At 39.2% G+C, this 19,659-nt stretch overlaps 1 protein-coding gene across 10 annotated transcripts in view; it reads left to right on the forward strand.

The window, feature by feature from the left end:
• The first annotated feature begins 10,135 nt into the window (after positions 1-10,135).
• Positions 10,136-19,659, forward strand: part of AOPEP (aminopeptidase O (putative)) — a 339,093-nt gene continuing 329,569 nt past the window's right edge. For 5 of the 10 annotated variants that reach the window (XR_006608428.1, XM_004777387.3, XM_004777386.3 and 2 more), the window contains exon 1: positions 10,136-10,236. The gene's annotated coding sequence lies outside the window, so the exon portion shown is untranslated. The remainder of the gene's footprint in view (positions 10,237-19,659) is intronic. The other 5 variants (XM_004777382.3, XM_013048336.2, XM_045086107.1 and 2 more) reach the window with 2 other exon arrangements.

Consider the following 19,659-nt stretch of genomic DNA (forward strand, 5'->3'; position numbering starts at 1 on the left):
GGATCACCATGATGTGATTAATCACATTAGTTTTCTGGCAGCAGAAGTAAACCTTACTGAAATGGTTGTGCTGTCGTCATTCTTATAGGCCAGCAATTGCCCAGAGCCACGTGTCTAATTTCATCTAAAATTTTTTTTGTTTCATCTGCTGTGAGGGATACTTATACACTCTTGGCAATAAAACACGAGATTTGGGCATCAGCTCTCCCCTCATCCTCTTCTAGAGAAGGCTACCGGCAGCCATGTTTGTGTCACATGACTTGTTCTACCGCCAGAGATGACTGGATTAGGGGTGGACCCTTGACCTAAAATTGTTTTTTTTTTTTTAAAGATTTTATTTATTTATTTGACAGACAGAGATCACAAGTAGACAGAGAGGCAGGCAGAGAGAGAGAGAGGGAAGCAGGCTCCCTGCTGAGCAGAGAGCCCGATGCGGGGCTCGATCCCAGGACCCTGAGATCATGACCTGAGCCGAAGGCAGCGGCTTAACCCACTGAGCCACCCAGGCGCCCAGACCTAAAATTGTTTTAATCATGTTCCTTCTTTCAGTGATTTGGAATTGGAATTAGGAGATCTGCTATCTTTTAGAAGGAAGAGATATAAACCTGAGTCTTCTGAGATTACCGTCTTTGCTTATTGCATATCTACAGACTTAGACAAAATAGATCTAGGAAGAGAAAAAAGAATAGTGCAGAAATACTTTAAAACAAGAGAAGGGAGAAGAAGAGAGAGTTCTGCAGGCTTCCCATGGTTCCTCTGACCCAGCTGCATTCCTGTCTTTGGGTTCTGTGAGTCACTACTGTGTTTTTATAATAAATTCCCTTACATGATACTTGAAACCAGAGTCACAACTAACACAAGCAACCAGCCAGTGGTAACCTTTTGTTATAAGACAAGAGATTAATGTTTATCAATCCTTTTATGGAAGTGTTTGTATTTTAAGTGGGTTTAAAAACCAGATTCCTTAAAACATTGTTATTACTGACAGTAATGGAGCTAGAAAAATTCAGTGACTTTTGAAGGGCTTTCAATCAAGTTGAATCCCACAGATTCTTAGAAATATCTCTGTAGGTTGGGACAAATAGCACATTTTTGCTACTGCTTGTGAAATCATTGTGTAGGTTTTTTTTGTTGTTTTGTTTTGTTTTGTTTTGGTGGGTAAGTTGCCCCTGATCTTGCCTGTTTCTGATCCTATCATCAGTGAGCAGTGAAATTCACTACCAACTGCATAAACACGACTAGTATGAGGGGACCTCCTACAGGGTGGGTTGCCAGGGCCCCACCCCTTGTGAGAAGGCTCCACCAGAGAGAGCTTTGTTGGTGTTTTCCCAGAGCTATATCCCTGGGTTTGTGCCTGGATAAAGTATTACCTTGTACTGTGTTGACTCCATGTCTGTATATAGATAGAATATGCCTTTTTTCAGTCCCCCAAAGAGAATGTTTATCTTTTCTTGTGTCCACTTCCCTTCTTCCACAAACGTGGCACAAAAGTCATATGAGTCTTTTCTTGAACTCACCCAATTCTTTTAATAAATAAACATCCTGAGCACCTTCTGGACTAGTCAGAGCTGGGTGTTGAGACCAGCTGCCCACACTAATTTGAGGCTGGCAAACCACTTAGGGTTTCCCATTCTGTTAACCACAATGACCATTCTAGGGACACCCCACGCTATATCCATTTGACCTGTTGCACTTGATCTTGTCCTCAGCTTTCTTGGTTTCTCAACCTCCACTCCTCTCCCCAACTTTTTCCTTGTTTGTCTTTTCTCATCATCCTGGCTTTGCTATCTGGGACCCACCTAGGATACAGGTCCAGAGCTCTGACCTGTAACGGAATAAGCCACTTTTATCTCTACAATATCCTGGAAGTAGTTTGATGTCAGGGACATATCTGTTCATCTTTGTATCCTCAGAGCCCAGAAATGTACCTATAAATGGCAGTGCTCAGGAAGTGTTAAAAGAGAAATAATGAACATGACTGTATGTATTAATGCTCTGTCTCACATAACCCCTTTTCCACTGAACGTGCTCCTGCGTTAGAGAAGAAAAGAGAGACCAGACATGAGTGTAGAGGGGCTTTCTTTACTAGAAGCCAGAGGCTTTATGTAGTCCATGGCTGAACCCCTAAAGGGATTCTCTAGAATCCTTTGAAAACTGTTGTTTCCTCCTCTAGTAAAAATGGGTATGTTATCATGAATGCCACTCTCTTTCTTTCTAGGAGTCCCCATATCCCATTCTTGGATGGTTCCCTGTACCTCTTACTTATTTTTAGTAAAAGGAGCATCATTTTCAGTTTCATTGCCTTTGGAAATGACCCTGTTGCTTTAAGCCACAAATACTCTTCTCCATTTACTTCTGGCATGAACCACCAGTATAGTGATAAGATCTATGGCTCAAACTGCTATATGACTAGACAGTTAACCCTTAAACAGCAAGGGAGTTAGGGACGCTGATCCCCTCCCCACACTGTGCAGTAAAAAATACACATATAACTTGGGACGCCTGGGTGGCTCAGTCTGTTAAGCATCAGACTTTTGATTTCAGCTCAGGTCATGATCTCAGGGTCAGGAGATGGAGCCCTTACTGGACTTTGCACTCAGTGTGGAGTCTGCTCGAGATTCTTTCCCTTTGCTCCTCCCCCTGCTCTCTCACTTTCTCTCTCTCTCTCAAATAGATAAATTGAATCTTAAAAAAAAAATAAATCTTAAAAAATACACATATAACTTTTGACTCCCCCAAAACGTAGCTATTAATAGTCTACTGTTGGCCAGAAGCCTTACCAATAACATAAGTGTATGTTTTATATATTAAATGTATTACAAACTGTATTCTTACAATAAAGTAAGCTAGAGAAAAGGAAATGTTATCAAGAAAATCTAAGGAAGACAAAATACATCTACAGTCCTGTACTGTATTTATTTAAAAAAAATCCATGTGTCAGTGGACCCACACAGTTTAACCCCATGTTGTTCAAGAGTTGACTGTATATAAAATCTATGATAATCTCTTCAACTCATGTTGACCAAGTCATTGAGATGATTTGTGGCTCATGGCTGTCAGGGCAGTCATTACATTCAACTTTCATTTACCAACCACCCTACTCTGGTACGATTTTTCTTTTAGAAACTTGCAAATACTTCAAATCCTGTGTTTACATTTTGACACATTCATTCCACCTGTCTCTCATCAATCCACAAGGAGTTTTGTTTTATTTTATTTTATTTTTTAAAGATTTTATTTATTTGACAGAAAGAGAGATCACAAGTAGGCAAAGAAGCAGACAGAGAGAGAAGGGGAAGCAGGCTCCCCGCTGAGCAGAGAGCCTGACGTAGGGCTCAATCCCAGGACCCTGAAATCATGATCTGAGCCAAAGGCAGAGGCTTAACCCACTGAGCCACCCAGGCACCCTCACAAGGAGTTTTAGACAGATTTTTTTTCCCCCCCCGTAATTCCTGCCTTAGGAAATCATGGCATGCAACCCATACTGGATTCTAACATACTCACTCCCTTTGGTATGACGTGTGGGTGGACTATGGTGACATTAAATGGGCCAGAGACAAGCAGACAGGCTTTAGGCTAATTTCCTTATTCTTAAGGAAATTCTTTTAAGAGCTGAGGGGCTTATGTAACTATGTTTGGTACTTATGGGAACTTAGAAAAGTAGAAATTTGAAATGAATAATAAAAAAAAAGGCCATCATAAAATCATTTAGTGACATTCTCTCATTATACAAATGAGAAAAATGTGAGCTCAGAGAAATTGAGTGAGTTGCTAAGGGCCATGTAAATAGTGACAGAATGAGGAACAATTATGGGCTTTCTTGGAGTGGATGGGGGTTTAGCAGACCACTCATACCCAGAAATCCTGGGGCCTCTTGTTAATAAGGCAAGGCACAACTTTATTTTCTAGGGAACACAAAGACTCATTTCCTTGCTGTGAACTCATTACAATTCAGCCTAAAACAATGGTAATGGCATACCCCAAACGGCACTGGTTAGAAGTAGGCAAAGGATCATTTAAATCTACTGTACAGTAGGGTAAATCGTGGAGAAGGGATTATCAGCACATTTGAAAGAATAAGAGAGTAGCAGTGACAAAAACAAGAACAGGAGTAAGAACAGAAGCCTCAGCAGTGAGTAATATTTAAATATGGGAAAGAAGGCTTGGTACAGAAAAGAGTGAAGAGAGAAATCCACATTGCCCAAAATGCTGGGATTCTTTTTTTCCTCTTTTAAAAAATTGCACACACCAAAAATTAATTAGCAGCAGCAATAACCACAAGCCTTACTAATGGGAAAAATCAGAAGCAATATTGTTTACTAAGAAGTCCAGAGATAGCTATCAGGGTCAGCATCTCAAAAATGTCAGTAATGACTCAGGATCCCACGCTCCTTCTCCCCCTCCTTTCTCAGCATGTTGATTTTTCATCCTTATGCTTACCATCCATGGTCAAGATGGCTGCCGAACTCCAAGTATCTTTTCCCTCATGCCAGCTAGCTCTTCTTTTATGACTTTTTTAAAATTCCCTTTCTAGATTTTATTTATTCATGAGAGAGAGACAGAGAGCGAGAGAGAGAGAGCGAGCATATGCAGGGGGAGGGGCAGAACGAGAGTTGCCATGCGTCCTGCAAATATAGGATATTCTATTATCTAAAATTTGATAGTTTGGGGAGCCTGGGTGGCTCAGTTGGTTAATCATCTGACTCTTGGTTTCAACTCAGGTCATGATCTCAGGGTTGTGAGATGAAGCCCCTCATCAGGCTCTGTGTTCAGCAGGAAGTCTGCCTCCCCACTTCCCTATGGGCCCCTCTCTGACTCATGCCTGCACGCGCGCTCTCTCTCTTTCTCATAAAATAAATAAAATCTTTAAAAAATAAAATTTGGGGCATGCCTGGGTGGCTTAGTGGGTTAAAGCCTCTGCCTTTGGCTCAGGTCATGATCCCAGGGTCCTGTGATCGAGCCCTGTGTTGGGCTCTCTGCTCAGCAGGGAGCTTGCTTCCTCCTTTCTCTGCCTGCCTCTCTGCCTACTTGTGATCTCTTTCTGTCAAATAAATAAAATCTTTAAAAATAAATAAATAAAAATAAATAAAATGTGAGGATTCTATTAGTATGAAGAAAAGAGACTGGATATTGGGGGTAACCAGTAGTCTCTGTCTTCCCCTCCTCTATCATACATAGTTAACCTCAGTCAACTCAGAAAGGCTCTTGAAAATGTTCCAATATGCTAAATCTCAGTGGGGATATGAGCAGATTTCATGGGCTGACAGCATCAAGGGGAAAAACAGTCATTAATTAAAGCATATCTCATGTATGCACTCCAGTTACCCCAGAACTTAGGAAATACCTCTGCCTGTGGCATGAATAAATAAATACTCACAAGTAAGAGTTTTAGAAGTGAAAGACAAGCTAAAGATTTTCAGGAGTTACTGAGTAAATATAAGATGTTGACTCTGTCATTTTGATTCTGTGGTGTGATGATTTTGTGTATATGAACATAAACATTTAAATCAAAATTATACCTACATCAACCATTTTCATTAAAAAACAGTTTTTCTGGAATTTTTTTTTTAAGAGAAAGAGCACATGCCTCATGTGGGGGTGGGGAAGAGCAGAGGGAGAGAGAGAGACAATCTCCAGCAGACTCCACACTTAGCATAGAGCCCAACAGGGGGCTTGATCCCACTACCCTGAGATCATGACCTGAGCTGAAATCAAGAGTCAGATGCTCAACCAACTAAGCCACCCAGGTGCCCCTTAGAAAACTATTTTTTAAATGTATGATGGCAGCATTAGAAATAAAATTCCCAAACACTCTTGGACCCAATCAAAACACTTTCCTTCTGTGAAAAATTTCTTTAAGAAATTATCTTTGATACACCTTTGAGATTTATCCTTAAGAAGTAACATACAAGTTAAGGTAAACCAAAAGCAGGGGTCAGGTAGACTTTACCTTCAATTTGCTGGCCTGGATATTTCTGATTTACAAGCTGATGGATTCTTTTCCACTGATAGACAAATAGTATATTTAAAAATGTCTAAAGGCTGAAGCTACAGGTGTATAACTAGAGACAGGGAGTTTAAAAAAAAACAGCAGTGGAGTGCCTGGATGGCTCAGGCAGTTAAGCATCTGACCTCACACATCAAGATCAAGGTGTCCTAGGATTGAGCCTCACATTTGGCTCCACACTTGGTGGGGAGTCTCCTTGTCCCTCTCCCTCTCCCTCTGCCTTTCCTCCTGCTTGTGCTCTCTCTTACTCTCTCTCAAAGAAATAAATAAAATCTTAAAAAAAAAAAGCAATGAGTTTTAAATTCTTTAAATTTAAATTTCCATTTTTAATCTGTATTTCTATAAAGAGTGAAAGTGTCGATATTTGCAAAATTGTATTTGAAAGAAAACATGTATGATATTGCTGTTTTGTGAACAAGGAATAGAAAATGACTTAAATTTTTCTGTTTTTGTGATACAAGAAACTGATGTAAAAGTATCAGGAATTTTTAATATTTCAGATTTAAACCAAAGCATCTCCTCTGTAGGAAAGATGGCACTCAAATAATTATAGTTTTAACTGTTGTGCAAAAAGTCTTCACAGAACATACACCATATTTGATATAAGCCAGAGCAAATCCTTGAAATCTATTCCTTTAAAAAAAACATGTTTTTCATTATTATCCAAATAACTGAGAAACAAGTGGCAAGAGAAAAAGACAATGGAAGGGGATCTTTATCCTTAAGAGAAACAAACATAACAATATAAAGTGTCAGCTAAAGTATGAACGTGATCAGTAATGCATGAATAACTCAGAAAAACAAGATAGCTCTTACCAAGTGTTGTTGTCTTTGCTTGAGTGGCTGGTTAATTGCCATATGTAGAGTTTCAAGTGTGTACTTTTCCAGTTTTCCAAGTTCTTTTTACCCATTTATCATCAAAATGAGAAAATTCTTGGATGTAAACTAACTTTCAATAACTGTTAATATCAGAAATCACCATACTCTTAACTTCAAATCCAGGCTTTTCTAAAATTCTACTTGAAATCTTTAAAATATATATTAAATTCTTTAAAAAAAAAAAAAAAAAAGCATGGGGCACCTGCCTTCAGCTCAGGTCATGATCCCCGAGTCCTGGGATCCAGCCCCACATCAGGCTGTCTGCTCAGCCGGGAAGCCCGCATCTCCCTCTCCATCTCCCTGCCACTCCTCCTGCTTGTGTTCTCTCTCTCTCTGTCAAATCAACAAATAAAATCTTAAAGAAAAAAAGAAAATGAAATAATAAGAAAAGCAAATTTCATTATGCCAATGAAATGTCATGTTTGATTTTATATTATAGTTAAACGGTTACTTGCTTTTCCATTTTACTAAAATTATTTTCACTGGAATCAGTTCCAGTTTTTCCACATAAAAACTTCACACTGAAGCTATAATTCAGTGTTACTTTTTTCTTCATGAAAAATTAAAGCCATTAGAGCTTCTGATATTATGAGCTTTCTTTTGTGGTTAATTAACCAAGACCAATTTTTTTGTGTGTGTGTGCACAAACCTTGTAAGTTTTATTTTGTCAAGCAAATTTGGTTTTCCCATCAGCTTTTAATAAATAACAACTTTACCATGTCTGTTTTTCTCAAATTTTCCAGTTTTCAATGTTACCGACCAGTAGTTCTTTCTCATTTTTTATTCTATAGCAAAACTGTGCCTAGTTTGAGCCATTGCTAATTTCATTTTGTATTGATTATTTTTTATCAAGTCCAGTTTTTTCTGTGAACCTAGTCACAGTATCCTTGGTATTAAAACAGCCATGCAAGAACCCCCCCGCAACCCAAAATTCGAGAGAGTAACTGTGGTATGTTTGGTGGCTTTAGAAAACATAATTTTACAAATGGAACAGATCTTAGAAATCAACTAGCTCAATTCTCTCATTTTACAAGTGAAAAAACTGAGCTGCAGAAAGGTTATGTGGCTTTCCTAAAGAGAGATACAAATGCTTCATCAAAGGCAGTGGTTAGTTAAGAATGGAGGTGATTAAAAAAAAAAAAGAATGGAGGTGATAAAAAAAAATGATAAAAAAAATGGAGATAATGGGCAAATGTGATAAATATTGAGGAGATCAAGGTCAGGACGTGTTTGGTTGGACTGTGAGATAAGGGAGAGAGATGAGCCAGGGATCATTCTGGATTTCAGGCTTGGGTGCCTGGGTGGATGTTGATACTGTTAACTGAAACAGAGAATAAATGAGTGGGTTAGGTTTGAGGGTGGGGGCAGATGATGAGTTCAGTTTTATTTATTTAAATTCAATTTAATTAACATATACTGTATTATTACTTTCAGAGGTGAAAATTCAGGGGTTAATCAGTTGCATACAACAGCCAGTGCTCATTACATCATGTGCCCTCTTTCGTGTCTGTCACCCAGTTACCCCATCTCCCCACCTATCTCCCCTCTGGCAACCCTCAGCTTGTTCCTATAGTTAAGAGTCTCTGATGAGTACAGTTTTAAATGTCAAACCTGAGATGCCAGCTGGACATCAGGTGAAGTTTGAGTATTTCAATAGGAAATTTTGAAAAGGTTTGGGTGGAGAGGCAGAATTGGGAGTTATCAAGTTACTGGTGGTAGTCACATGAAAGTGGATGAAGTCACTGTGCAGAGAAAATACCCTCCACGGAGGCAAGCTTGGGGCGTGCAGATGTGTTTTGTTTGGTCTAAAATAAAAGTCTGACAAAGTTCAAATTAGTGACCGACATTTAAAATTTAAGAAATTTTATGTAAATATTGATTTATCTTTGAAAATGAGGTTCTGACAGCACCAAGCCAGCACTCTTGGTTGGCAAAAATCTTCCAGAGCTGAGTAGGGACCATGAACTCCAGTTCTCCATAGTCTCTAATCATGAGCTTCACTCTTTTGTGTTCAGTGCCTGAGGGTCTAGGCTTTTGGGGTTCCAGCTTGATGTAGCATAACAAGATCAAGGAAGAAAGAGTTAAGGAAAAGGGAAAGAAAGAGGATCCCCTCGAAAACTGAGAGATAAGAAAAGAACCAAGAGGGCTTGGTAACAAAGAGGCAAAGGGATTGGGGTGGAAGGAAGAAGAAGCAAATCTTGCAAAACATTAGAAATTGTTTCAGCTGCATTATCTGGTTTTTTTCTAGGCCCCAAATTGAGGAGTAATTTTGACATCTTTCCTTTCCTTTATTGCCTTACATAATCCATCTCCAAGTCTGTCATCTCTAGCTCCAAATTATTCTTTAAATTCATTTCTCTCCATCATTTCTTACAGCATCAGTGCAAAAGCAACTTGCTCTCTTTGCATCCTTTGTCTCCCAATAGTCCACTGTATACACGACATCTAGGGCGGTTTTACAAAAACAGATCCTGTCACTTGCATGTCTAACTCTTCACTGGCTACCCATTACAGTCCAGATGAAACCCATGCCGTTTATGATGACGCAGAAAAGCTCTACAAGATCAGGGCTCTACTTGCCTTGTTGATCTCATCTTCTGTTCTTTCCCTAGGCTCCTTTCTCACTTTCTCTTATACCCTTCCCATAGCTTTCGAACATGTCGATCCTTCTCTTTGTTGTTCTTCCTTCAGCTCTTGACAGAGCTGACTTCTCAGTTCAACAAGCCTCTTCATAATTACTTCCTTAACATCTCAAACTAATGGGGCAGCCTCCTTCCTTTAGTTTCTGAGCAACTTTTCTCCTTCCACACACTTCTGATCTCTGGGAACGCATGTAGATTTGTTGAGTTATCCACCGTTTACTTCTTAACTAGAAAGTAATCTCCAGAAGATAACTGTTTTGTTCACTGCTGTACACCGCCCCCCTCCTTCCGTTAACACTGCTTGCCGGGCACACAATAGGACTTTAATAAATTGTGGAATGCATATGCACACTACAGTCATATATACCACGTACAGGGTAAAATAAGGAATAAAAAGTGCACTATTGTTAATTCAGTAATTTTTTTTTTCTTAAATGCCTATAAGAATTTGCAGTTAGAAATAACCCGGTAAAAAGGTAATCCTACAAGGCAAACCCAAACCGCGCCCGTCAGACCTCGCTCGCCTGCCGCAGCTCCGCGTTTGCGCAGACTTCTCCCGGGCGACTCCGCCCAGCTCTTCCGGAGGGGGCGGGCAGGACCGACGGCGGTCCAGGCGCGCTTGGATGACGTCACTAGGCGCGGCCCGGGTAGCCCTTGGTAACCCGGAGTCTGCGGAAGTGGAGACCGGTGGGCAGGCGGCTAAGACAGGTAACCCGTACGCTCCCTGTTGGGTCCATGTCTTCGTCTTCTCTGGCGTCTTGATGGCGGCCAGCACAGCAGTTTCCCATTGAAGGCGACCGGGAACCTTCTTCAGTCCTCATCTTCCTTCGGTGGGGTCCCCTTTCCCTCTCAGTCCTCCCGGACTGCTGAGGCTGAACCCGTCCTGGGGACTTCGGCTGAGCGGCCACTTCTTTCCGCCTCAGCACTCCCGGTGCCGATGGACACTGACTTTCCTTTCCCCGTAGCACAGACCATTCTTCAGCCTGCATTTGCCTCTTTCTTGCTCTCTTGCCTCCAGGCCCACTTTGCCCACCCCTCTCCGGTTCTTGCCCCACAAGACTCCTATCCAGGCTTGTTTAAGGAGATACAGTTTACGATTCTCTTCAATTCCAGTTGGAGTGAAACCCAACGCCTTCCCTGCCCCCGCAGCTGTCTACTTCCCCGCTCCTAGGATCCTTACTGAGTACACCAAGCTTTGAGTTTTGGTGTCCCCAAAGAGCATTCGTACTGGCGGAGTTTTGCTTCTTAACGCATGTATTTGTTGAGTAAGGAAGTGGCGTAGTAATGTGAAAATCTATTGTAATAATAAATGTTACACATGGGATCCAGTCAGCTGTTGAGATGGATGGAACTGCTACAGCATTTCATTAAAATGTTCCTTGTTCCTGGCTTTCAAGTAGTGGTAACAAGTGCCTTTGCAAAAAGTCAGCCATCAAAATAAATAAGCAACAGAACCCCACTAGGAATGTTTAGACAGAAAAAAAAAATTCATCTTGTTGATAAAGGAATGTAGGTATTACAAAACCAACCAGGGTAGCAGAACCCCACTAGGAATGTTTAGACAGCAAAAAAATAATAAAAATTCATCTTGTTGATAAAGGGGTATGGGTTATTACAAAACCAACCAGGATCAATATGGGAGGAAAGGGAGGATTCTGAAATCTTTGTTCCATTGAAGGTTTGGTTTTGTATTTTTTTGTATTTTGTGTTCCATTTTTGAATAGAGCCTATCTTCATATAATTTTGAGAAGCCTGCTAATGACTTGCTAATTGGCAAGATTAGATTCTTCTAATATTAGGGGGACAAAGTAGAGTAAGATTAGGGAATAACAGTCACTCATTGTTAACCATCTTCTGTATCTTAGGGATTATGTTTGAAACTTTGCATATGTTTTCTTCTTAGCTCACACAACAGTCTTGTGAGTTAGGAATCTTTATCCTCAATTTACAGAGAAGAAAACTGAGGCTCAGGTATGTGAAGATAACTTGCCAAAAACTCATAGTTACTGAATGGTGGAGGCTTTAAGTTCAGGTCTGTATATGACTTCAGTGCCTATACCTTTTCTTTCTTTTTTTTTAAATAACTACTATAAATGATCAAATTCTAGGCTTTTCACAATAGTCACACATAATTCTCTGAGTTTATTCTCTCATCAGTCTAAGTGATGAGTTTATTCACTGATCACTCTAAATGATTTGTAATATCTTCAGTTTACTAAAGTTCTTACATACCTGGAATTAGAACACCCAGAAAGCTTAATTTATGATCCTTCCCACCCACACACACACTATCCTTATCTTTAAGATTGAGATAAGAGGCAAGCACGATTGCTCAGTACAACCCTTTTTAGACCCCTCAGAGAATGGGTAATTCTGTATTGTTGAAAGTTTTACCCTTTTAGAAATGAAAATCATACCGATCGTTTTGGATGGAAAAATTTTAAATGCCCTAAACAATTCCTTGCCTTCTTAAATACTAAGTATACTGACATATTTTAACCTTTTCTTATATCTCAAAGCAGTCATTCTAAATATTACTTACTGTCCTGTGTTGTGATACAGTGATTTTCTCAGAGCTTTTATTGTATTTGCCCAGATTGCTTTGCTTTGTTCCTCTTTATGGCTGAATAACATTCCATTGCATATATATAGCATATGCTATACTTCCAACGCATATTGAATTATGCTTCTGTATACTCACTTCATATGGTATGAACTTAAAACTTGGTGATTTGATTTGTGAACTTCTAGAGGATGGGGATGGAAATATCAGTTGAAATAATGTTATTGAACAATGAACAAAATACCTGGTAACAGTGTTAAACTGGAGCTTGAGCCTGTATTACAGTGTGATTGTTCTTCTCACCTAATACTTAGTCTCAATATAGTAAGGAAAATAATAATCATGATAACATCACCTGGTATTTCAATAGTGTTTACACTGTGCCAGACATTATTCCAAGCACTTTACCTGTGAAGTAGGTACTATCACCGTTCTCTTTTACAAATGAAAAAACTAGGCACAGAGAACTTAAATTAATTGAATTGTTAAATTTACAAGGCTGGTGGGTGGTGAAATTCGGATCTGACCCCAGGCTGGGTGGCTTCAGAGTTGATTTATCCAATGTTTGATGTTGACACTTGGCTCAGTATCAATTTTGCAATGTAAATTGTTTTGCCTGCCACATTCTTCCTCTACCCTCTCTTTTTTATACTGTTTTAAAAATAAAACATTGCTTCCGAGCTTAGTTGGCAGTGGAAGAACATCTGAACTCAAATTGTCAAAAGGGTGACAGGTGCTTCTCATTTGGTTGGGGCGATAACATTTGAATGGCATTCAAACTGCATTTTCACAGCTTAGTTCATATTTCTTTCTCTTTCTCTGAGAGCCTGTCTTTGAAAAAGCAGAGCCTGAAATATTTTAAGATCTCATATTGCATATCGTGTTGGTGTTTGACTTTAGATATCGTACAATTCCCACATCCTTTTTCTGTGGGTAAAAAGAGCTTTTTGTTTATAATCCTGTTTCTGACTGTCAGAATAGTTTATGGCACATTTATTTTGTTGCTAACTCATTACTCTGTATTGTTTGATTCCTGAAGAAATTATCTTGAGATAGCATTTTTAGATACATAATCAATTTCACTCTCATTTTTTTCTTGGCTTTTTCCTTTGCTTACATTTTATTTCTTTGACACTTGCAATTGAAGGTTTAGTTTCTGAAACTGATGGGAATTGGGATATGCTTGATAGTTTTGGCAGCAAAGGAGAGACATTTCAGCCTATTTCTTTGCACTCATGATATTTTGTGTGTGTAGCAAGCATGGTGCATATTTGGAGGTGTGAACTGTCTGAGTAATGTCTGGCAGAAATCGAACTATAGAATGAATGTTGAGGATACAAAGGGGCCTTAGGTATTTCTCTCATACCCTTCACTCAGCAGTCGGGAATCTGAAGCCTGTGATGATTAAATGATTTGCTTATATTCAAACAATCCATTTTTAAAAAAAATCCAGCATTCTGTGTTATTTTGAATCATACCTCATTGTGTTTGTGTAGCATCCTATTTGTAAGAGGAGACTCCCTTTTTTTACTCTTAGGTACTTAATATTCTATATGTTTTAGGTGAGAGGAAATGCCCAGAATTGGCTAGGTCACCAAGAGAATGAACCAATATGATGGATCCAAGTGATACATAGGTTAAGTCAGTAGGACTTTGCAATTGTTCCTTTGTGGGTGAGAGTAAGAAATCTGAGGTATCTGGGTACCGGAGAAGATGGTGGTGTTGTTCATTAGGAAAACTTAGAAGAGGTTGGGATTGGTGTATGCGTTCAAAGTGACCAGAGGATGGATTTCATTGACATGTTAGAAAAATTGAAGCTAGAGCTGGGGGGCACATCAGCATCTAGGAAGGAGGAGAAGGAAGCACCAAATCAGTAGGAGGAGATGGAGTGGTATCACAAATATCAAAAGCAGAGAGAATTTTAAGGAGGGTATGGTCATGTATGTTCATACTCTGAAATTCAGGACTGGAAGAATCTGCTGAAGTTGATATATAGGGAGTCATTTGCTTCCACTGTGGAGTTTTCGTGGCATGGGAGGGGTGTGCAGTGGCCTGGGAGGGAGATGGAATGACAGGGATAGGGAAGGAAGACAATTCTTGCAAGGAATTTGGCTGTGTGGGGAGAGAGAAGAGTTAGAGAAAGATGTGGAAGTAAGGAAGGGTTTTTGTTCAGTTGTGTTTTTTCCCTGTAAGAAGAAATTGGAATAATCACTTATTACTGAGGTGAAAAGGGCTGAGAAAGAGGAAGAAGTTGAGAGAAGGAATTTAGGGGATGGGTGAAGCAGGGTCCCAGATGTCAGTGGAAGATGATAGAGCACAGGCCACGATCAGGGAGTGCTGGGACAGGAAGGATATCCACTGCACCTTCCTGGGAGGGCTGGCTCAGGGAAGGGTGGGGAGAGATATGGTAAGTTTAAGGATGGGGAGGGAATATGTGCAAGTTCTTGTCTGATGGTGGCAAGATTTCTTAAGCAGGTAAATTTGCTGATATTGAGTGTTGATTTGGTGAGGTGAGGATTGAAGGGAGGGGTAGAAGTTCAGAATAGTCACTGAGGGGAAAGAACAGGAGTTAAGAGGGCAACTAGAGAGAGACACGAAAGGTTGCCTGCCTGGTAATGCGGGGGGTCCTGTTGAGGTTGGAATCTGTGAATATGTAGTGTCTGCCTTTTTCATGGTCATGTGATATTTATTTAACTTTTTTTTTTTTTTTTTAAGCTTTAATGAGTTCAGTACACTGAGTTTAGAAGTAGAAAACTTGGGTGGTTCAATTTGTTGAAAGTTAGGTTTTATAGAACAGGTGTCAGAAGGATGAAAGAGCAAGAGAATTGAGGTTAAAATGTTCTGAGTGATTGAAGAAATGAATCACGTTATCCAAAGAAGGCCACAGAGAGATTCTCAACTTAAGAAACATTATAATTCTCCCTCATAGGGGCTGCCCTGTGCATGGTAGATGTTTACCGTCCTTGGCCTCGACCTACCAGATACCAGTAGGCAACCCCTCCCTTGGAGACCATCAAAAATGTCTCCAGACATTGCGAAATGTCCTCTGAGGGGCAAAATCATCCCCCAACTGGACCTTCTGCCCTAGGGCCAGAGGAAGCAGATGCATTGAAGATAATGGAAAAGTCGAGGGACTGGAGTTCCAATGTAGTAAGAGTTGGTGAGTAAGCAAGAGAAAGAGTAGGAAGAACAGGAGGGCATACTCTGATATTAGATTATGGAAATGAAGTATTTCAGTGATGGAGCTCTTCCAAGTAATGAAAATGTCAAGAACGGGCCATTAGTTTGCTGAGTGGAGTGAAGGCAAAGGTTGTTGGCACTGAGTAGGTAATTTTGGGAGAGGGAAAATAGCCAGCAGATAGTGATGGAGCAAGCTGGGGAAGCAGCTGACAACAGCCCGAGTTTCTGAAGTGAGAACAGAACTAAGATTTTCTGAATGCTTGCTTCCTTACTCTATCCATTCAGTGTTTCTCAGCTCTTTTTCTAACGTTATCAATTCCCAGATCTTGTACCTCCCTTCTGTAATGTTTTAAAGGTGTGGAATTTATCCAGTTTAGTTTTTCTAGTACTTTTTTTTTTTAGGTGAGAAGTTCTTTTTTTCTTTTTCTATATTCTCTTGATCTGATTTTGTGGTCCTTTACCTCTAAATATAATACTTTCCAAAAGGCCCTGGTTATGTGCTGTGTGACCTATTTTCAGGGTATTTCTTTTGTATTTGGGGATCTCATTATGAAGTCTGCATTTTGGCAGAAGTGTCAACATATCCTTAAGTCTTACAACCTCTTAGAGCTATTCTTTTCCCTTGCTTTCCCCGAGCCCCATTGTCTTCTCTTTTGTTCCTTATTGTTTCGTATTTGTTTTTAAACTGTAATTATATGTATATACAGTGTTGATTGAGAAGTAATTACAGTGGACTCCGTAAGCCAGACCATAAATACTTGTAGAATACGCCTTTGACTGATTTCTCCTGTGTTCAATAAATCCGTACTTCAGTGGAACGTTTTTTGTTTTTTGTTTTTTACTTTATTTAATGAGCTTACCTTGTGTTATTCACCCAGAAAGACTGGGCACTAACTCCTACCTCTTTTATAAAGCATTGAAAAAAAATCTTAATCTACAGATACAAGCTAATGTAGGTTTTTTTATTATATCACAAGTGCTGTCATTGCAAAATAGGAAGTAAGTAGGTGGCATTAAAAGCCTTGACATTTTTACTTGATTCTTATGTGAATTATTTTTTGTGGATGCTGATCTATTTGATCAATATGTTATACTATATTTGGTAAGGAATAATAAGTAGCTTTATTAAGGAATATGTTGTGATGGCTAAATCCTCCAATGGTGATTAACAAATGATATTTTATTACTTTATTTCTATACTTAAATATGAGGATTTCCAAGAAAAAGATTAATTGGTTACCTCAGTAAAAAGTGATGACCATTTTTTCATAAGGATTTGATCTGTCTTGGTGTATATGATCTAGCACCTCAAAGGAGAAAAGAATTGTTCTCACCAAACCGCAAAGACGGACTTTCATCCTACCAAAGGCATGCCAAAAGACAACATATTGTCACAGAAGCTATGCTTTAAAAAGCAATCGCATCCATCCCATCCATTGTTCTCTAGTGGCAAATGACACTAAACGATTTTTGTGCTCAGTCTGCAACCACACTCAGTATGTGGACAGATACAGGATTCTTTAGGGGTCACATTGGAGCACAGGTGTGCCCAAGGACTTTGGCTGTTGTTCGTGACAAATCATTCTGATTGTGAACATGGCTAAAGACTTCTTTAATAAAGAGAGTGTTTTAGGTTTTGGAAATACAATGATTATGTTGTGTTTCGTCATGTTCTTACAATAATTTAAGGAAGTCATGTTTTTCACACTTCTTGGTAAATCGTTAATGTTATGCAGTATTTGCAACATTTAACCAGCTTATGGCTAACACTTTAAAAACACATTTCCCTGTTGGTGTTGTTCTGTATCATTTGCCAGGTTTATTCTGTTTCCTTAAGTGTATATAGGAAAGTCTCAAAGAAAAATAAACTGTTTAACCTTACTTTTTAATCTTCTAATTAATTTTAACATGGGTCCCAATTACCTATGTTCAGTTGTGTATTCAAGTTGAAAAGGTAATGGAGACTGTGAAGATCTTCTAAAGATACTGAAGCTATATCAAATGCATTTTTTATCTTGCTCCCAAATACTATTCAACTTCTGGGAATTACTTTAAATCTCTTTTCTTGGAAGGAATAACTGCACACATGTTCAGTTCACCACTTAGAACCTGATGCTAGAGTATATTTTAAATCTAATGGGATGGATTTGAAAGCTATTTATAGGGAGTGGGGCACCCATTTGTAGTGTGTAAATTCCAGACCTATCTCTCAATGGAGAAATCTGTTATATATTTATTCCCATGGAGGACCAGAATGTAAATTATGAGATCTGAAGTTGTCAGTATTTCTATTGAATCTAATGTTACCTTTAGACACAGTACTCTTCATGAGAGTTGTCGGTAGCTATAGCCCTGTGACAGTCACCAAATAAATCACTAAATGGAGGGAGCCTGTCTTGATTTCTGGCTAAAGGAAATGCAGTTTCCTAAGACAGGAACAGAGGGACCTCTTGCCCTTCCTACAGCATTCCTGCTATAGGAAGTATGGTTTCCTATAGAGGATAGAAAGGTTATCCATGCAGGGTAGGATTGGGGGCTATAGGTTCACACAGAGGTCAGGAATTAGGAGAGGGATGGGAAAGGTTCATCTCTGCAGTTGCCAAGAAAGGACAAGTTTTTCACCCGTACTGCAAGTTTTGAATGATGGGAATTTCTTGAAGAAACTGAGCTGAGCCCTACACAAGAAGCCCTGTAGAAAATGGTTAGAGAGTTTGCCAGATGGAGGCTTTTTTTTTTTTTTTTTCCTTCTTCCAGCCTCATTGAACTTCACAGTGAATCCTAAATAATGCTGGTTGTTAGGAGACCAGAGTTAGCTTAAACCACTGGTTCTTGAAGTCTAGTTGCTACCAGCAGTGTTAGTATCACCTGGAACTTGTTAGAAATGCAAATTCTTGGAGGCCACTAGTTGGTATTTTAAGAGGATCTTCAGATGATTCATTTCAAGTTTGAAAACCACTGTTTCAGGCAACTCAAAGTGGTTCAGAACCACTTTGCCTAATTGTGGTGTAAAAGTCACAGTGTTGAGAAAGAATGAGTGAAAACTATATTGCATACTGGAACATCCTTTAATCTTTATTAGGGATGAAGTTCTTTTTACAGAGTATGCTTTTCAAGTTGTGTTTTCTAGTTGAAGGGCAGAAGAGATGTGGGTATCTACACTAAAGATCTAACAAGCTTGTTCGTGGAGTATATTCCCTGTTCATGGATGCAGTTCACGCTGGAATCTAAATTCTTCCAGACCGCAGTAGAAGACAACTTTTCATTTTGCTTCCTTTTTCATTTTAAATATTTATCCCTTGATTTCCTTTTTGTACTTTGTGTAGGCAGTGACCTGTGAGAATCCTATTTTCATGGCTTTTTGATAGCAAGAGTTCAAGTAGCTAAATGGATCAGAAACATTAAAGTAGAATTGCCTAGACATCTTATTTAAAATGTGGATTATTGGCCCCTGTCCCTTGAGACTCTGATTTAAAACATCTGACACAGTGTCCAAGAATCTGTACTTTTTTATTAGACTTTTTTTTTTTTTTTTTTGAGAGGAGAAGGAGTGGAGGGAGAGGGGGAGAGAGAGAATCTTAAGCAGGCTCCATACCCAGCGAGGAGCCTAACATAGGTCTTGATCCAGTGACCCTGAGGTCATGACCAGAACTGAAATCAAGAGTTTGATGCTTACCTGACTGAACCACCCAAGTGCTCCCAAGAATCTGTATTTTTAACAAGCACCACTCTCATTAGCCTGCCCCTCACCGGTTCATTCTCAGGCACATGATCTTCAGACCACATTTTAAGAAACACTTTTTGGATAAAACACAGTTTTATCCTTGGGGAGTTCTGAAATACAGATGTTTTCCCAAGTTTCTGAAGATACTCACAGATATGAATCTTTTAATTGCTAGTACTGAAGCTCTCTGCATGTTTAATACCCACTGGGAAAGTGTACAGAGATGCTTGGGGTAAAATTCTAGAACTCATGAGTATTCTTCTTCTTCCACATAAGAAGCTTGTCTAGTCTCTCCTATTTATTTCTTTGTTTATTCATTTGTTTATTTACAAATGCCCCTGAAAGACCAGTTTGACAGTGTAACGTTATAACACAAAACCAGTCAGATTTAAAAATTTGTTGTTCTGTAATTCATGTTTCCTGAATAATCCTAATGAAGCCTACGTTTACATTTATGGGGCTGCATATTAAAACTTCACACAGAAAAGGAATGAATTAACTTGAGAAAATATTGGAAAAGTATATCTTTTCATTCTCTAAGCCATGTGCTAGAAGCCCACAAGGCATCAAGAGTGTTAAGAAAATACTATGTCAGTGAGCCTACAGGCTAATACCCTAAGTTCACTCTGAGAGGATGGCAGAGATTTGTCTAAAATGATTTAAGATT

The sequence above is a fragment of the Mustela putorius genome, unplaced genomic scaffold (assembly GCF_011764305.1).
Source record: "Mustela putorius furo isolate JIRA1106 unplaced genomic scaffold, ASM1176430v1.1 tig00000876_pilon_pilon_pilon, whole genome shotgun sequence".
Classification (NCBI taxonomy): Eukaryota; Metazoa; Chordata; class Mammalia; order Carnivora; family Mustelidae; genus Mustela; species Mustela putorius.